The sequence below is a fragment of the Myotis davidii genome, unplaced genomic scaffold, assembly GCF_000327345.1.
Source record: "Myotis davidii unplaced genomic scaffold, ASM32734v1 scaffold228, whole genome shotgun sequence".
Taxonomy (NCBI): domain Eukaryota; kingdom Metazoa; phylum Chordata; class Mammalia; order Chiroptera; family Vespertilionidae; genus Myotis; species Myotis davidii.
The window spans coordinates 3,850,193-3,857,215 of NW_006300104.1; the positions used below are offsets into that span (position 1 = coordinate 3,850,193).

General features: G+C 39.7%; 1 protein-coding gene across 4 annotated transcripts in view; it reads left to right on the forward strand.

The window, feature by feature from the left end:
• Nucleotides 1-7,023, forward strand: part of SRSF4 (serine/arginine-rich splicing factor 4) — a 29,133-nt gene that overhangs the window by 459 nt on the left and 21,651 nt on the right. The window lies entirely within an intron of this gene.

Consider the following 7,023-nt stretch of genomic DNA (forward strand, 5'->3'; position numbering starts at 1 on the left):
GGGAAGCCGCGGGGAGGGAGGAGGGACGCCTGCCCGAAGCGAGACTGCTGCCGGCCTGCTCCGGCTCCGCCATAGTCGCGGCGCCTCGGGGACGCGGGTAGGCCCGGGTTCCCACTGCGCCTGCGCGGGTGGGGGTGGTGGAGGGAAATGGGAGCAGTGGTGAGGCTACGAGTGGGACGGGGAGAAGGAAAACCCGAGTGAGGTTGGGGCTCCAGGCGGGAGGGCACAGCTTCAGGACGTCGAGAAGGCCTGGGTTTTTCCTTCCAAGGCTCTGGGCCCGGGGCCCAGCTGTTCTCCAGCCGGAGACCGGCCTTTCCCGCTCTGAGAGCTGCTGGAAATAGGATTTCCTGCCCCTTTCCCCCTCTTCCCCTCCAATGAATCACACGGCCACGGCGCATCTTTCCCGGCGCGAGGCGCTCGAGGGAGGCCTTGTTTAGACTTAGCATGTGCCACACTTTTTTTGGGCGGGAGATTCCGGTTTGAGGAGTCTAGTGACAGTTTAGAAAGTATCGCCCTGCGGTGCTGAAAGCCCTCGCCGTCCCCTCCGCGTGGGTAAATTGACGTCTTCGCTCCTCATCTTTAAGACTCGGTGCGGTTCCCAGGCGGTGGTTTCTGTTCTCCAGCTTGCCGGAAAATTGCTTTGTCGTGGTAGGATTTGTTGGAGAACAGTGGCCATCCGGCCAGTCTGTGCGTCGAGTGGCTCATGTAGACGGAGGCCACAGCGTACTGCCCCCGGGTGTGTGGTCTGTTCTTCGCATTTCTAATCTATTTTGGCAGAGCAGTGCCCGCAGGGGCCACGCGTTTCAGGGAAAACAGCTGAGGAGTCAGGTCTGGAGAATATGCTCAACAGGAAAAACTGTCAGAACCAGGAAATGTAGGTAGGAATGGGCATAGAGGTTAAAAGGAGTAAGGGGAACATTTTACAATCCTGAGCCTTGGTGTTGAGAGGCACTCTTGACTTTTTTTTTTTAAGACCTACTTTGCAACAGGTCTGATGTGGCTACAATTTACTCCCCAGTATAATACTAGCTACTGACACTTGAGCAGTTATGGAAGATACCTAAATATAAGGTGCATATTTGAGAAAATTGGTAGCTACCATATACTCAATTTGTTGGCTGGGTTTTAAAGTCATTTCAAATTGATCATTAGGAAAAGTCACTTCCTTACGAAGGAAATGTCCTCAATAAATTGTTTAGTATGAATATGACTTCTTTTAGCGTAAAGGACTTAGAAGAGTACTCATTTTGTACAACAGAGCTTTCTGTTCTTAAGAAATTTACTAGATAAAGTGTGTGTGTGGAGGGGGGGGGGAGATTCTTATTGTGATACATATATACCTGAGAGTTCAAGTTAAAATTCCAAGTTTTCTTCAGAACCCAAATGAGTTGACAGAATAACTGAATTTTATGGAAACGCATGGGTTTTGAAACTAGAGAGAAGCTTGGTCAAATCTTAGCTTCACCACTTACTATCTGTGGGCAAGTTACTTCCCAAATTCTAAGTTTCCTCATTCAGGAAGATTAGAGATAATAATTGTAAAGCATTTGGCTCATAGCTATAGATGGTAGCTGTAATCGCAGGGATTTGACTGTGGTCTTTAGGAGACATCTTAGTTTAAAGCATGTTTGGTGAGGTCTCTTTAAGGTTATTCAAGTGACAGAGAGCAGGACATAATGTTGATATTAATGGGAAAACTGGTTAATTGAACAAATATGTTGATAACCCACCAACAGGATGTCTGCTACTGTGCTAAATGAATTGTGGAGGCGGCAGAAAAGAATTCTATTCTTAAATAAAGTGTTCATGGTTATAAAATGTATTCTTTGAGTTAAGAAATGTTTGCTTTCACTTTAAACTCAGACATGTAAAACTTGGAATGGTTGTTTGAAATGTGCTTTAAAGAATGGATTGACCAGAGTTTGAAATGGAGAAAGAGAAATGTCTGGGAATAGTGTATGTCATAACAGATAGTGAGGAGGTGGTCCAATAAGGAGTAATTTTGAGAAGTAATAAACAATCTAGTTTGGATTGAATCCCATGAAAGATCTAGAAATTTCACAACAGAAACAACTATAAGACTTTATACAAAAAATTCAAAATTATGGATTAGTAATTCAAAGGCTTTGGAGGGGAAAATTGAGCAATCCTGGAAATGTTGGGATAAGAGGAAGGGCAGATTCTTCCAGAACCTTAAATATCTAGATCTCTTTGGGGAAACTATGATGTGCATGAAATCTGTAATTGAAAGTGAAGGTTGAAATGAGGAATAGGAAGTCATTTCAGGGATTTGAAGACTGGTGTGACCATCATCAAGCAAGTACACCTGGCAGCATTCAGGAGTCATTACAGAGGAAAATGACTGAGCTGAGGGCCAATGGCATAGATGTATTTTAAGCAATAATTTGGACAAGATGGCAAAAGTGCAGAGGAGTTTGAATGGAAGAAGTGGGTACAAAAGAAAAAGATGGCATAATATAGTAACATGTATAACCTTATAGTCCTGGAAACTAAGAAGGATAGTAGATCTATCTCCCTGAGAAGTATTCCTGGATATATCTGGATTGTGATTATTAGTAATTGAAACTCAAAAGCAGATGTTGCGTGAATAGTGTTTTTAAGAATTGCTGAAGAGTTCAAATTTGTAGAAGGGAGATATATCAGTTGACAGATATATCAAGTTAAGATATATATAAGTTAAGCTGAATGGTTGAGGGTACAATTCAGAATTAATTACACAGGCATAAAGTACTGCTATAATAGAAAGTTGACTAAATGAGGAATCAAATGAACTGTCCATGTGAGATTTTAGTGTCCAGAAGAGGCTTTTATGGGCCCACTGGGGATTTGGAGAAGAGTATGTGTGCAGTAGTTCATTGTACCAGGCCACCTTAATCTAGATTGCCTTTGTTTTAGAGAACTCCTAGGAGGATGGTTCAGGTTAGGACCACAAACATGATGTAGATCTCCCCAGGACCAATAGAGACCACTCCAGATCTCCTTAGGTGGATCCTACATTCATACCTGCCACACTAACTCCAGCAGTAGTCACCCTGGGAGCTAAGGAAGCAACAATATTAGCAGCACCTGTTTATAGCCTTTCAACTCAATGGTAACTTTCGCTGTCCTTGATTATTTGTGAGTCTTGTGGGCTTTTTTATTAATAATAAAATCACTGTCTCCATGTAAAGTATTTTTGATACAATAGTTTCTATTGCCACAAAATCTTGTGGTTTTAATCCTAGATCCTTATATCTTAATTTTTCCATATTTTAGTTAATGAGTACAATTTATCACATTCTGAGATTATTTTACTTGCTTAGTAGTTGGACCAGTAAACCCCCAAATCATTGAAGTGGTTGTTTTTGTCTTGTTGTTTGTTTTTGTTTGTTTGTCTAAGTTTGTTAAAGGCATGAACTAAAACTCTCCGGGGGGGAGGGGGGAATAAAAATTAAAAAAAATAATAATAATAATAAAACTCTCCAGGGAAGCTTGGCTATAAATTCAGAACCTGTGTTTCATATTACAGTGAAATTGTAAGTAGCCAAAATTTTTAGGAGATGTCCTGGTCTGTTTAATTGGGTTTTCACAATAGCTAAATATTACCAGAACGTTTTTGTTTTCACCCTTGTTAAAAATTCCTCCAAGTAACCCAAACCGGTTTGGCTCAGTGGATAGAGCGTCGGCCTGCGGACTGAAGGGTCCCAGGTTCGATTCCGGTCAAGGGCATGTGCCTGGGTTGCAGGCACATCCCCAGTAGGAGATGTGCAGGAGGCAGCTGATCGATGCTTCTCTCTCATCGATGTTTCTAACTCTCTATCTCTCTCTCCCTTCCTCTCTGTAAAAAATCAATAAAATATATTTTTTAAAAAAAATTCCTCCAAGTAGAAGGTACCTTATTTAATTTTTTAAATCTGTTCAGACTTTTTCAATGAGTTGAGTCTTTATTCTGTTGTCTCTGATCACTGTGGGTATTGTTAGGCTTCGGATACTAAAATGAATCTCCACCAACCCCAGGACCTACAAAAAAGATAAAAACCCTAGGATTTTATCTTTTTTTTTTTTTAATATATTTTTACTGATTTCAGAGAGGAAGAGCAAGGGGGAGATAGAAACATCAATGAGGAGCAGAAATCAGGATTTTAAAAAAATTCCCAGGTGATTCTAATGTGCAGCCAAGGTTGAGAACCACTGGGCTAGGGCAAGGATTTTTTCTTTTGACAGATTTGATGGGAGCTTGTGTTTTCTCTTCTTTTAAAAGGGTGATAAAGGAAATATAATCAGTTTAGTGTTCCAAGAATTGGTTTCAGATTAATTGAACCTGTTAGTTTATTTATCATATGAGAGATTGCCTTTATCCATCACCAAAAAGCAGATAAATTTTATTTTTTATGGTAACGATACAATTAATGGGTGACAGGAATGACAAAAGAAAAACACTCTCCCTTTAAAGACCCCACCACTTTTTTGTTCTTGGGCAGTTCTGCCCTCAAAATGTCACATTTGAACCCACACAGTCCCAGGCTTTGAATCTCTAAGAAAAGTAAGGAATTTGGTTCTGGATTAATTTTATGATTATCTAAGATTTAAAATACAGATTCATTTAAAGGAGTATTTGAACAACTGTTTATGCATAAAGTTAACACTTCAAAATACCACATATTTGTTTCTGATTATAAAAACTTTTGACTGATTAGAAAATAAATGTAGGTTTGTGGTGGATAATTTAAACAATACCAAAAGCACAAAGAAAAAAATATTAATTCTTTTAACATAGGCATGGTCTTGTGTGCAATTTTATGTCCTACTTTTTTTACTTATCTCATATATTTTTCTATTACATTAAAATCTTTCTCATGCACATCTATTTAATGACTGCATAAAACCCATTGTATGGCTGTGTCATGATTTACCCAGCCATTACTTCAAGGTTGTCTCTAAATTCTTGCTGTTAAAAATAACCCTGTGGTGGATATCATGTGCATAAAAGTTTGTTTGCATTTTTGTCATTCCTTAGGACAGATTCTATGACGTAAAGTTCATGTGTCACAGTAAGAATAAACATTTTCCAGGCTGTTGTTGCATACAGCCAAATAACTTCATCCTGGCACCATGTCGTTTAAAATCTTGGCTGATTAAACGGGTGAAAGGGTCTTGTGTGTTTTAACCAAGAACTTTTTCTAGAGCAAATAAGACATAATGAAAAATAGGACTATGGATTAAATAGCAGTCTATGGTTTTATTAGTAGTGTGACCAATACAAATGTGACCAAGTTATGTTTGTGCTAAAATCTCTTGTTGAAGTCATCTTACCTCCAAAAAAAAAAAAAAAAAGTATGTTACTTTATTTTTCCAATGACATGGGTAATTTTTTAAATTTGTCATCTTGATAAATCACTGCCAGGAGACAATACCATACTGCAATTTTGACCAAATGTGTTACTAGCATAAATTACCCTGGCTCCACACTTCCACTCCTGGGTCCTGAGTCCCCAGTTTGTTATCTGAATGAACATTATCTTTATTTGGCCGAGTCATTTTTAAAACCCCTATTCCTCCGTTTAATATCTTGTTCCTTCCTTCCTCATTGAGGTAACATGTGAATAAAAGGGCCATGTGAAGTATTTGTCTCTTCTTAAAAGATAGGCACAGGATGTAAACTAGATAAAATATGCTTTGGCTTACCAGTATTTTTGGGTGCTTCCAAATAACCTAAATAGAAAATTATACTTTGAGCTCCTTAGACGAAAGGTACTCCAAGCATCTGACAGAATACTATTAGATGTGGTATTTAGAAATCTGTAAGCTAACACTAGAATTTTAAAACTAGAATATATTAACTGTACATTTGTATTATTTTTTTTCAACTGATTATATCAAAGCACTTCACAAACAAGTGATGTCTCTAGTTTGTACTGTTGGGGAGACTGAGGCATGGGGAGATTAAGTGACTGGCCCATGCTTACAGAATGAGTTATGGACAATTCTGGAAACTGAAGATCTTCCCTATTCATCATACTAGGTATAACATGGAAGTGTCAGTCAAAGCTTCACTTTCTTTCCAGATGCTTCTGTCCTGTCCTTTTGGGCCTTGTCTCCAAAGGTGAGAAGGTGGTTCAGGTTCCACAACTTGTTCAGTCTTTGGTCTCTTGGCAGAGGCTTCCAACAAGCTGACAAGTAACTGCCAAAAATATGACAGGTGGTACTTTTTATGACATTGGCCCTGGATAGACTCTTGCTAGTGATTCTCCACCTCAGGCTACTCTTTGAAGAACTATACAGTAGTATCAGTATTGTTATGGCTGACCTGGGTAGGATTTGTGCTAGTAAATGCTATAAATGACCGCTGTCCTGTTAGGATTGCTAGGGCTGTCTGGTCTTGGAGTATCCTGAAGGAGAGGGATCAGAATGTACGTGCCCTTATTTGAGGAAATACCCTCCATGACCTTTTTCTTTGTATAGAGATGTAAGTCTAGGGGTGGTGGTTCTCAACCTTCTGGCCCTTTAAATACAGTTCCTCAGTTGTGACCCAACCATAAAATTATTTTTGTTGCTACTTCATAACCGTAATGTTGCTACTGTTATGAATCGTCATGTAAATATCTGATATGCAGGATGGTCTTAGGTGACCCCTGTGAAAGGATTGTTCGACCGCCAAAGGGGTCGCGCGACCCACAGGTTGAGAACTGCTGGGCTAGAGGTCTCTGACCTGCAAATGACGATACCTGAAGAAGCACTTTAAGGATACTTGTTACCTCTCATCTGAGTGCCCCAACCATGTCTTTAGCCCTAAATGCCAGAATTGGAGGATGGGGGCAAAGACCTCCAAGACCTAGAAAAGGGCAGAGACTGAAAGGAGGGAGTTGGAGTTCAATGTTCAGGAATGAATCAAGCAGGAATCTCAGGCAAGGGAATCAGGAACACAGACTAGAAGCACTGATATAGAGAAATGTTATTTCATGTGGATAAAATAAAGCTGCCCATTAATGTTAAAATAATTTTATTAAAATATTAAATGGCCAT